Raw genomic sequence first — 9793 nt, forward strand, 5'->3', positions numbered from 1 at the left:
TTCCAACTGATTTCACTTCTAGTGTTCTTTATCACTCATAAGTCCTCACTGGAATATGCAATCTCAAGAGAGATCAAAGATGGAACTTTCGATAGGAAAGAAAGGAAACATTGTGATGGTTATGATTGGGTTTTTGTTTTTGCTTACTTGCTTTTGTTTTTGTCAATTTAAGACAAACTACAGTGATCAGAGAAGAAGAAACAACAACTGCAATAATGCTTAAATAAAATTGGTTGGCCAGCAGGCTTATGTGCACATTTTCTTAATTAGTGATTGATGTGGGAGTGTGGCTGTTGCTGTCACCTCTGAGAAAGTGGTCCTGAGCAAGCCTTAGAGAGTAAGCAAATAAGCAGCACCCCTCCATGGTTTTTGCTCCAATTCTTGCCTTGGGTTCTTCCCATTACTTCCCTTTCTGGTGGACTGTGAATGGGATATGTAAGCAAAAATAATCCCTTTCTGCTCAAAAAGCTTTTGGTTATGGTGTTTTATCACATAAATATAAACCTTAACTAAGACAGTGTTCTAGATAATGAAGTTTCTACAATGAAAAATTCTTAGTTTTAAAATGAAAAGGGGTGTACTGGTTGGTTTTATGTCAACTTGACACAAGCTAGAGTCATCAGAGAAGAGGAGACTCAATTGAAAAAAATGTTTCCATAAGATCCAGCTATAAGGCATTTTCCTCATGATTGATGAGGGAAGGGAAGGCCCACTTCATTGTGGGTAGTGCTATTCCTGGGCTGCTGGTCCTGTGTTCTGTTAAGCTAGGCTGAGGAAACAATGGGAAACAAGCAATTAAACAGCATCCTCTATTGCTTCTGCATCAGCTCCTGTTTCCAAGTTCCTGCCCTGCTTGAGTTCCTGTCCTGACTTCCTTAATGGAGAGATAGTTGAGAGTTATACATCTGGATCAGCAGACAGAAGGAAGAGAGTCATTTGGCCTAGCTTGAACACTTCAAACTTCAAAGCCCACCCTCAGTGACACACCTACTCCAATGAGGCCACACCTCCTAATCATGCCAGTTGGGGCCCTTTTCATTCAAGCCCCTACAGTGTACTATAGGTATGCCTGCAGCACTTCAAGAAGTTGGGAGGATCAAATTCATGATGGTGCCCTGGAGAGGGTGCCATGTAGAGTGAAAGTGATCTTATTAACTTGTTTATAAAATAAATATCATGGAAGAGTTTGTAGCAAAAGTCCTTGTAAAAAGACAACAAATTAAAGATGGCAAGGCTCCATGTCTTAATGAGCTCACTGGGGATTATGGGACCATGAAGGACAGTCTGTATTTTTGGTTGAGTGAGACTTGTTTCCAGAGACCCAGTAGGAGATTCTACAAGGGACAGAACAGTGAAAGACACTCCCCCAGATATAGATGCCTGACACCATGAGTCTTCCAACTCCATTATCTTCTGTTATCTATCATGTAGACAATGCTCCTAGCTCCCAGTATTCTGGCTGGACTCCACCCTCAGTCAACTGACCGCAGCCAGGTATGCCCTGCCCCACAGTTACCTGAGAACAGACAGGTAGCCCAGTCCACCTTATAATGGGCTGCTTGCCCCCTCCCCCTTCTCTTTCTCTCTCTCTTATCTCTCATCTTTTTAGCTTCTTGTCTTTATTTTCCCTTCCCCATCTCTCCACGTGACCATGGCCAGCCTCGACTTCTCTACTTTTTCCTCTCTCTCTTTTCTACAATAAAAGGCCATGGATTGTCTCTTTTCAACTAGACTCCTTGTGTTGGTCCAGCATTTGCAACCATAAAACTGGACTGGTGACTCTCTCTCCATGCTTGCACAGGAACAACTGGGTGCTGCTGCTTCCCTTCCCTGCCCCATTTCATCCTTCGGCCCGAGGGTGGACTGAACTGCTCCAGGGCCCCCCATTCATTTTTAGCTCTTAGGCAGAATCGAGTGTTGCCTGCGATGCCCAGGAGCTAGAACTTGCCATCCTTGGCCTCTGTGAGGCCCAGGGATCCCCAGGGTTGTCCCCTTCCTACTACTCCCACAGACTAGGATATGACTCTTGACAGCCAGATGCCCAGCTGGGTGGTGTGGAGAGCATGAGCAGCCTCCCACATCCACCTGCCCAGAATACCAGGACTCTGGCAGGATGTGAGGTTTCCTTCCCACCCCTTTATTCCCCCCCACTTCCTGGCGGTGGCGGTGCCCAGTGCGTGGCACTGCAGGGGTGATGGGGAGCACACGGCCTGGCAGGGGAGCTCCTCATAAATTGTCTGTTTGAGACTTTTTATTGTACTTAGCCCATGGCAACACAGACTGATGCAATTAGTGAAAAACACAGCTACAATGCACATCCCAAAAGTCTAACCTATAATTACAAGTAGAATAGCATTCAAATATATGTTGAGCATATATATATATATATACATATATATATATATATATATATATATATATATATATATATATATATATATATGGCCTATTTGGAAGCTGCTAGTGTTTAGAGGAACAAAGAAGGCATCTCTCAAATCCTTTAGCTCAGCCAGACATGTAGGGTGATTATTTTAACATTTTATAATGTAAAATGAGACATCAAAGAAATTTTAAGATTCCAAGGCTATTTTAGGAATATTCCTTTAAAGCCATTTTTATTTCCCAGAAGTTATCCTTATGCTTTCTTTAAACAAACAAACAATATAAAGGGCACTTTGACAAGAAATATCCACAGTGAAAATGTGTGAAAAATCTTTAAAATGATGTATTTGTTAGCAAAGCAAACAGAAGATAAATGATACAATAAAGATTCATCTTAACTCCTATTAGTTTCCTCCATCTGTAATGTCTATTCACCAATCATCTTTGGATCTCAGGCTGTCTTTCTCTTGGTTGAGTTCAGGCCTCCAGAACCTGGCTGCAGGGCTGCTGTTCCTAAGGATAGTGCTGAAAGTCTAAGGCAGTTTAGCAGCCATTTAAGAGTATGAAGGCTTCCACCCAAGATACCCCAAGTATTGTCTCAGTGGGGAATTAACTGCAGTACCAGCATTAGTGTGAAATCTTGTGAAAAATAGGTCACAAACACATGACACTGGCTGTGCTCTTCCTTGTCAATCTCCACAGAGCCCATGGTTCATTCTCTTTATAGCCTGTCTAGACTAAATGCTTAGAAGGTATGAAACTTCTTTTTAAAATGATAAATTTATTTAAATTTGCGTATGTAATAGTAATAAAAGTAAGTGTGCAGGAGAGAGAAAGAGGGCTTTGGGGTTATTCCTACCTACATTTGGTGCCTTCTAGGGGGCCACAAGACCTGGTTTGGAAACATCATGTAGGAAATTCCCATCTAAGTACCCATGGGAAAGTTGAATGAATTAGCCTTCCTAGGTCTGAATCTTGATTCAAAACCTCTGTGAATTTAAAAGGCAATATTTAATCTTATTATGATTTGGTTTATTAAACTTTCCATGGAACCTTTGGTTCACTAGTAAAGAGAGATTCTGAGAGTATCACATTCTATGAGACATGAAAACCAAACTCATACTTATCACATTGTGAGAAATTAACTCACAATCATGTCTTATGTGCTTGGGTGAATGTAATAATGCCAGCAATAATGATCTCTGTATAATACCTCAACAATCATTCCAATTGCAGTGATTATTTATTCTTTTGGGCTACTGTTTTATGATATCTTCTGACCTCATAGTCTCTGAAAGGTAAATGTATCCTAGATCTGTTTTACAGATGGGGAAATTAGGAGTCTTAAAAGTTCAGCCTCTGTCCACAGATAGAATAGGGAGAAAACAAAGAAAGGATAATCTGACCCCAAAATGAACATCTCTGCATTCTTCTCACAGACAATGGTCTTCCAAATTGTTATTCTTCTGAGGCATTTTATAAGAGGGAATTCTAAAGATGAAGTGTTTAGATCCTGGAGGTTTTAGGCAGGAATGATATTCATGGATGAGTAACCTCATTGATGTCTTTTAAACATTCCATAGGGGATGATAGTAATTGTGTATCCAATGACTCTATCTCTTCTTATATATCCTTCATTATATCCGTGAAGAATGACATCATGATTGTATAAAATCTTGACACAAGGAAATACTTCTCCACATTCTTCATTCCAGGATAATTCTTTGCTGCAAATTAACATTATAGGTCTAGAATTTCTTTACTCAGATGTTGATAGATAAGACTGTACAACATGAAACGTGTCATCAAAATAGGGTTCAAATAAAGCTTTGGTCATGTCTTATCTCTGTGGCATTTACATCTTTTTTATTCTCAGAATTCATATTTTTGTGTTTTTGTTTTTATAAAGACATCTCCCAAAATGGTAACTACAGAGTTAAGTTCAATCAAAATATCTGACTTCAGTGCTTAAAGTCATTAATATATGGGACCTATTATTAAAATTATTAAATTTATCACCCTTAGTTGCAAGAATCTGTTTTTATCTAAATTTTATCCAATGCAAATTCTTTTCCCAGGAGTCTGTGTGCTCTGTCTGGCTAAGAAGGCACCAGGCTATTCTCTGTTCCTTGGATAAAGGCATTTCTACCATCAAATAACCCCACTGAATCTACCCAACGTTTCCCTCTTTCCAACCCCCTCCCTTCTAACTACACTTTGGCACTTCTTCAAGGGGCCTCTGTAATAAGCAGGTTCCCAGAGGAAGCTGTTTCCTGAAAGGCTTATAGCATTTAAAAGAAAACAAGTTTAGGGTCTCAACATTCTTGTTTTTGAAGAAAGAAAGAAAGAAAGAAAGAAAAGGGGGCTTAATCTGCAGGCCTGGCAGCTGCAGCAGGAGCCCCAGGCTTTCCTGGTCACAAACCTAAAGAACCACCATCTCATCATGCATGCTATTTCCAAGTTCCTTTGCAACTTTATTCTGGTTTGCTGCTTTGCCTGGGAAGGGTTTGGTGGGAAACTCGATCTCTCCCTTAGTTCTTTGTTCCTCAAATTAGGGGTGGGTACTGTTGCCACTCCAATCAGCATGAATAGCCCTTTCCTTATAGCAGTGTGAAACACAGTGGCATGGGTATGGGCATTGTTTCTTTGATAGGCTTAGAGTCTGTGGAGCAGTAGGGAAAGCCTATATGTAGGAACCAAACAAACTTGTGCGCCTGTTTGTTACATCACAACCAGAATTTGGCACCTCCAACAAACAGTTTATTCTCCCCTCACTGAGCTGTCTTTCTTAGTTCAATAGGAGCCATGGTGTCTACTTGGGTAGTATTGTAAAGAGGACATGCAACAATGCATTCAGAGTGCTTATACTGTTTTAGGGTCTATTTACTTAATAAATGTTAACTTATTAATGACACATATACCCATTATTTATATAAAACATCTTCTAGTTTCCTTTGGGTTACTTTTTAGTCTTCAGCATTGGAAATAGAAAGGATACAAAAATTAGACACATTATAATTTCACTTATAGCCACATCAGCTCAAGGAGTCTATGTTTTATATATCAGGTAAGAATAAGTGTTAAAGACAAATGATGTAGACAGCTATAAACTTATTGAATATTAAAGTTGTATGGGACCTTGGGACCAAATAATATATTCTTAAATTAGAATAAAAAATACTATAGCAGAGAAAGGGGAATCTGTATATATGTTCACATGGAACATCATAGACAACATTAGACTGTCACTAATAAATCAACATTTTCCCTTTCCTCAGTTCTGAAGCTTGTAGCTTCAGTGAGAGATGAAATAATTTGAAAGGGGAAAGCATCAGCCCATGAAGCAGAGATTCTACTGCCAGAATGGCATTTAAGAGGTACTCTAGAGGAGGGAGGATCAGGCTTAGACCTTGATGCATGATAGCCTAACAGAAAAATTTCTGGACAGAGGGGGATGCAAAACAATGCCACATCTCATTTTGGGACTTCCAATGACACAGGAATCTAATATTTTAGTCAGACTCTCAGTCACAAGTCTTTTCACCTGTAAACAGCTCTACTTGATGTAAATACTGGGCTCAGTGGGTGATAAATCTCAAGTAAATGATCATCATGTTCAGAAGTTGTTGCTTTGATAACTTTCTGCAGTCTAGAAACAACCCCAAAGGAAGACTCATCTGCACCTCTAAGCTCTTTCTCAGGACTGTGCAAGAGAGAGTTTTCCAGTCATATTAAAGAGCCATTAAAAACCACTTTTATCTGCCACTAAAATCTGTGAATTTGAAGGTAGTTGCATCTTCTTTTTCCATGTCAGACTCCACAAAAACAAAAGTCTTAGAAGCTTTTATATGCTTCCTGAAAGCTTTGCCTGCCCTACAGGTTATTAATCATGCAGCCTGAATCTACTAAGGAAAGGTGAGATTCAATATTCAGTATGATCCATAGGCAATGGGCAATGGGAGAATCCATAAACATGCGGGAAGTTAGTTTGGAAACATGTAGATTCTTGAGTAATGTTTCCTGCTGACCTTAGGACTTTCAGTTGGGGAACTCCTTCAAATATACTTATTGTCACAGGGGAGTTTGTAATATGGTAGTTCTTAGGAACTTGAGTCCAAATTATTTTGGATTTTGTCTTAGGGTTTTATTGCTGTGAATAGACACCATGACCATAGCAACTCTTATAAAGGAAACATTTAATTGGAACTAGCTTAAAGTTCAAGGGTTAAGTTGATTATTGTCATGACAGGTAGGATGCCAGCACATAGGCAGACATTGTCTTAGGAGTTCGATGTCTAGGGTAACTGGGCCAAGATGCTTTGGCCATTTTTATTTCCTTAGTTGTTGTTTATAAGGATAGCTGTCTAGGTTCAGTTGGTCTTAGTAATGGTATCTAGTAAATGGTGAAATGGCAAGTTAAAATAGGTTGTTCTCCACACACAGACACTAAGAACTCATTACTGAATATACATCTGCAACTCATTGGACATGGACAAGTTCATATGATACCTACATAAAACTATTATGCACATTTCCCTACTGCTCATACTTATTAGCATTTACTGTTCCTTGCTTTTCCCAAAATAATTTATTCACTTTACATCCTGATCACAGTCCCCCTCTCCTCCCCATCCCCCCTTCACATGGCACCTCCCCCACCCCTTCCCTTCACCTCTGAGAAGGGGGAAGGTCCCCCTTGGATGCAAACCCACTCTTAAGATACTGCAGAACTAGGCAATCCTCTCCCATTGAGGGGTATGCTGGTCTTTGTATATCTTCATTTGAAAAGTGTCTCTTCAGTTTTGCTGTCCATTAATTAACTGGGTTATTTACTCTCTTGGTGTTGACTTATTGGATTCTTTGCAGAATTGTCTTAGTTAGTGTTACACTTGTTGATGGAACACCAAGGCTTGGGGAGGAAAGAGTTCATCTTGCTCACAGTTACATGTAACAGTTCATCATCAAAAGCAATGAAGGCAGGAACTCAAACTGGGTAGAAATTTGGAGTCAAAAGCTGGTGCTGAAGCCATGAAGAGGTGCTACTTACTGACTTGCTCCTCACGACTTGTTCATTCTGCTTTCTTATAGACCCCAGGACTACCAGCAGAGGGATAGAACCACCCACAAGAAACTGGGCCCTCCAACATCAATCACTGATTAAGAAAATGCTTTGTAGCTGGATGTCATGCAGACATTTTCTCAGTTGGGGCCCCTTCTTCTCTCATGATTCTACTTTGTGTCCAATTGACATAAAACTATATAGCATAGTACAACTCTAGAAGTTAATCCCTAAATTAATCTAACAAGGATTACCACCATTCTCGTAAGTGTTTCTTCACTGTGTTGACAGTTTCTTTTGTTGTTTGGAAGTCTTTTGAATTTGACCCAATTTTGTTTTTAAAGAAAAGGTTTTCTCTTTTTTTTCTTTCTTTCTTTCTCTTTTTTTCTTGGATATTTTCTTTTTTTTTAATGGGGAAAACCAAAGGATAACTGTAACTTTTATTATACTGAGATATCAATATATAAAAGAACTTCAAAATAAAAGTTTACCAGTGCATTTGATAATCTGATGACTACTATTGACATTCTTTCATAATGAAGTTTCAGAGAAAAGAATTTTTGATTCCCTTTCCCCTTTCCCTGTTTCTCTCCCTCTGGAACACCCTATCACATTTTCCCTCCCCCTGCTTTTATGAGGGTATTCCCCCACTCACCTCCCATGGAAAAGATGGTTTTCTAGTTAAAAAATTACCCTTCCATTAAAGAGATAATCCAGAGAAAAACACAGCAGAGTTTGGTGAATCTGGTACTGAGAATGGATTCTTATTTTTAATATCTGAGTTCTTTTAAAAAAATTTACTTAAGCCTTTGAGTTTGACTGCCTCAAGTATAAAGTCAGGCATTAGCATCTAAATGCTAATGCTTTTTTGTAATGCTCAGATAAACAATGGTATATCAACAGACTGGCAAATAAGAAACCTGAACACGGCAGTGATTTTTAATAATTGTCTTTTAAAGAAATTTTAGGGGAGTGTTTCTAAAAATTCATAGGTGATATTCAAAAAGACAACCACCAGCAAAAAGAACAGAGGGCTGTTTTCTATGTCTGGTCTGTATCATCAAGGTGATCAACTAAAAGCAGTTTTAACAAGACCCGGCCTGATAGTGATTAAAGTCTAAAGTAAAACAGCACTCTTTCGTTTATACTTAGAAAACAATGTGATCATTGTTTTGGCTTGAATCCTCTTGATAGCAGGCTTTCTGAGTCTTTCTACTCTAAACAGACATATTTACAAGGGGACTTCAATCTCTAGTTGAAAGAGGATAATTAGAAGAGACATAGTGGAAAAATAAGTCAAGAAAGACCTTGCTGGCTAATTTGAAGAGCCACGACTCCTCCATAAAAATTACCAAACAGCCCTGTGTGCTCATGTGTGAGAGAATATCTAGCGGAAATACCACCTTTCCCTCTGTTCCTATCTTCTGGTTTAAGTGGATTTAATGAAAAGCATATTGTAGTGTAAATACATGTAAAAACAGATGCAGACTTACAGATAAATGTAAGTCTGATGTGAGAACACTGCAATCCCAGTTACTAGGACAAAGAGGCAGAAAGATGAAAAATTCAAGGCCATCCTCACCAACATAGTGAGTTCAAGATTAGCCCAATTTCAAAGAACAAAGCAAAACAAAACAAAACAAAACAAAACAAAACAAAACAAAACTAACACACAAAACTATATAGAAAGAACTATATAAACAAAAATACTTTTTAAGTTATTTTTTTCTTTTCTGGACCTAAATAGACTTCTTTGCTTAAAAAAATATTACATTTTATTTATTCAGTTCGTGTTGGGGAGTAGAATATGCATGTAACAGAGCACACATGGAGTTCAGCAGAAAACTTCCGAGGATTCTTTCTCTTCTTCCATTGTGTGATCCCTGAAGATAGAACTCAGGATGTGTAGTTTGACAGCGGGAGCTTTGCCTTGTTGAGCCATCTTGTCAGCCTCCAAACAGAGGCTTCGCCATCTTTGCCTTGTTCAGAACCTCTGGACTCTTGATACATGATATGTTCACCCTTATTAAAAGTCATGTTTGTGTCTATGGCAAACTATAATATAATTTTGGTTTGGTGGCTAAAGTTTTTATTTTCTTTCTTATTCAATATACAAGAATGTGTGGTAAATTACATTTTCTCCTTTCTTAGTCCCATGGAGTCTTTAAAGTTCAGTATGCAAACTATTTAAATGGTTTCATTTCTTGATCAGTTGTGATTATTTTCTTTTGCTTTATTTATATATTTTTGAGTTGTAGAAAGTTGACTCGTTAGGGAATGAAATGGGTTGAATGATGGAGAAAATGAGCTGAATAGATAAAGGTGTTAAGACAAAGATGATTTCGAGCTCTT

The sequence above is a fragment of the Mastomys coucha genome, unplaced genomic scaffold (genome assembly GCF_008632895.1).
Source record: "Mastomys coucha isolate ucsf_1 unplaced genomic scaffold, UCSF_Mcou_1 pScaffold18, whole genome shotgun sequence".
In the NCBI taxonomy this organism is placed as follows: Eukaryota; Metazoa; Chordata; class Mammalia; order Rodentia; family Muridae; genus Mastomys; species Mastomys coucha.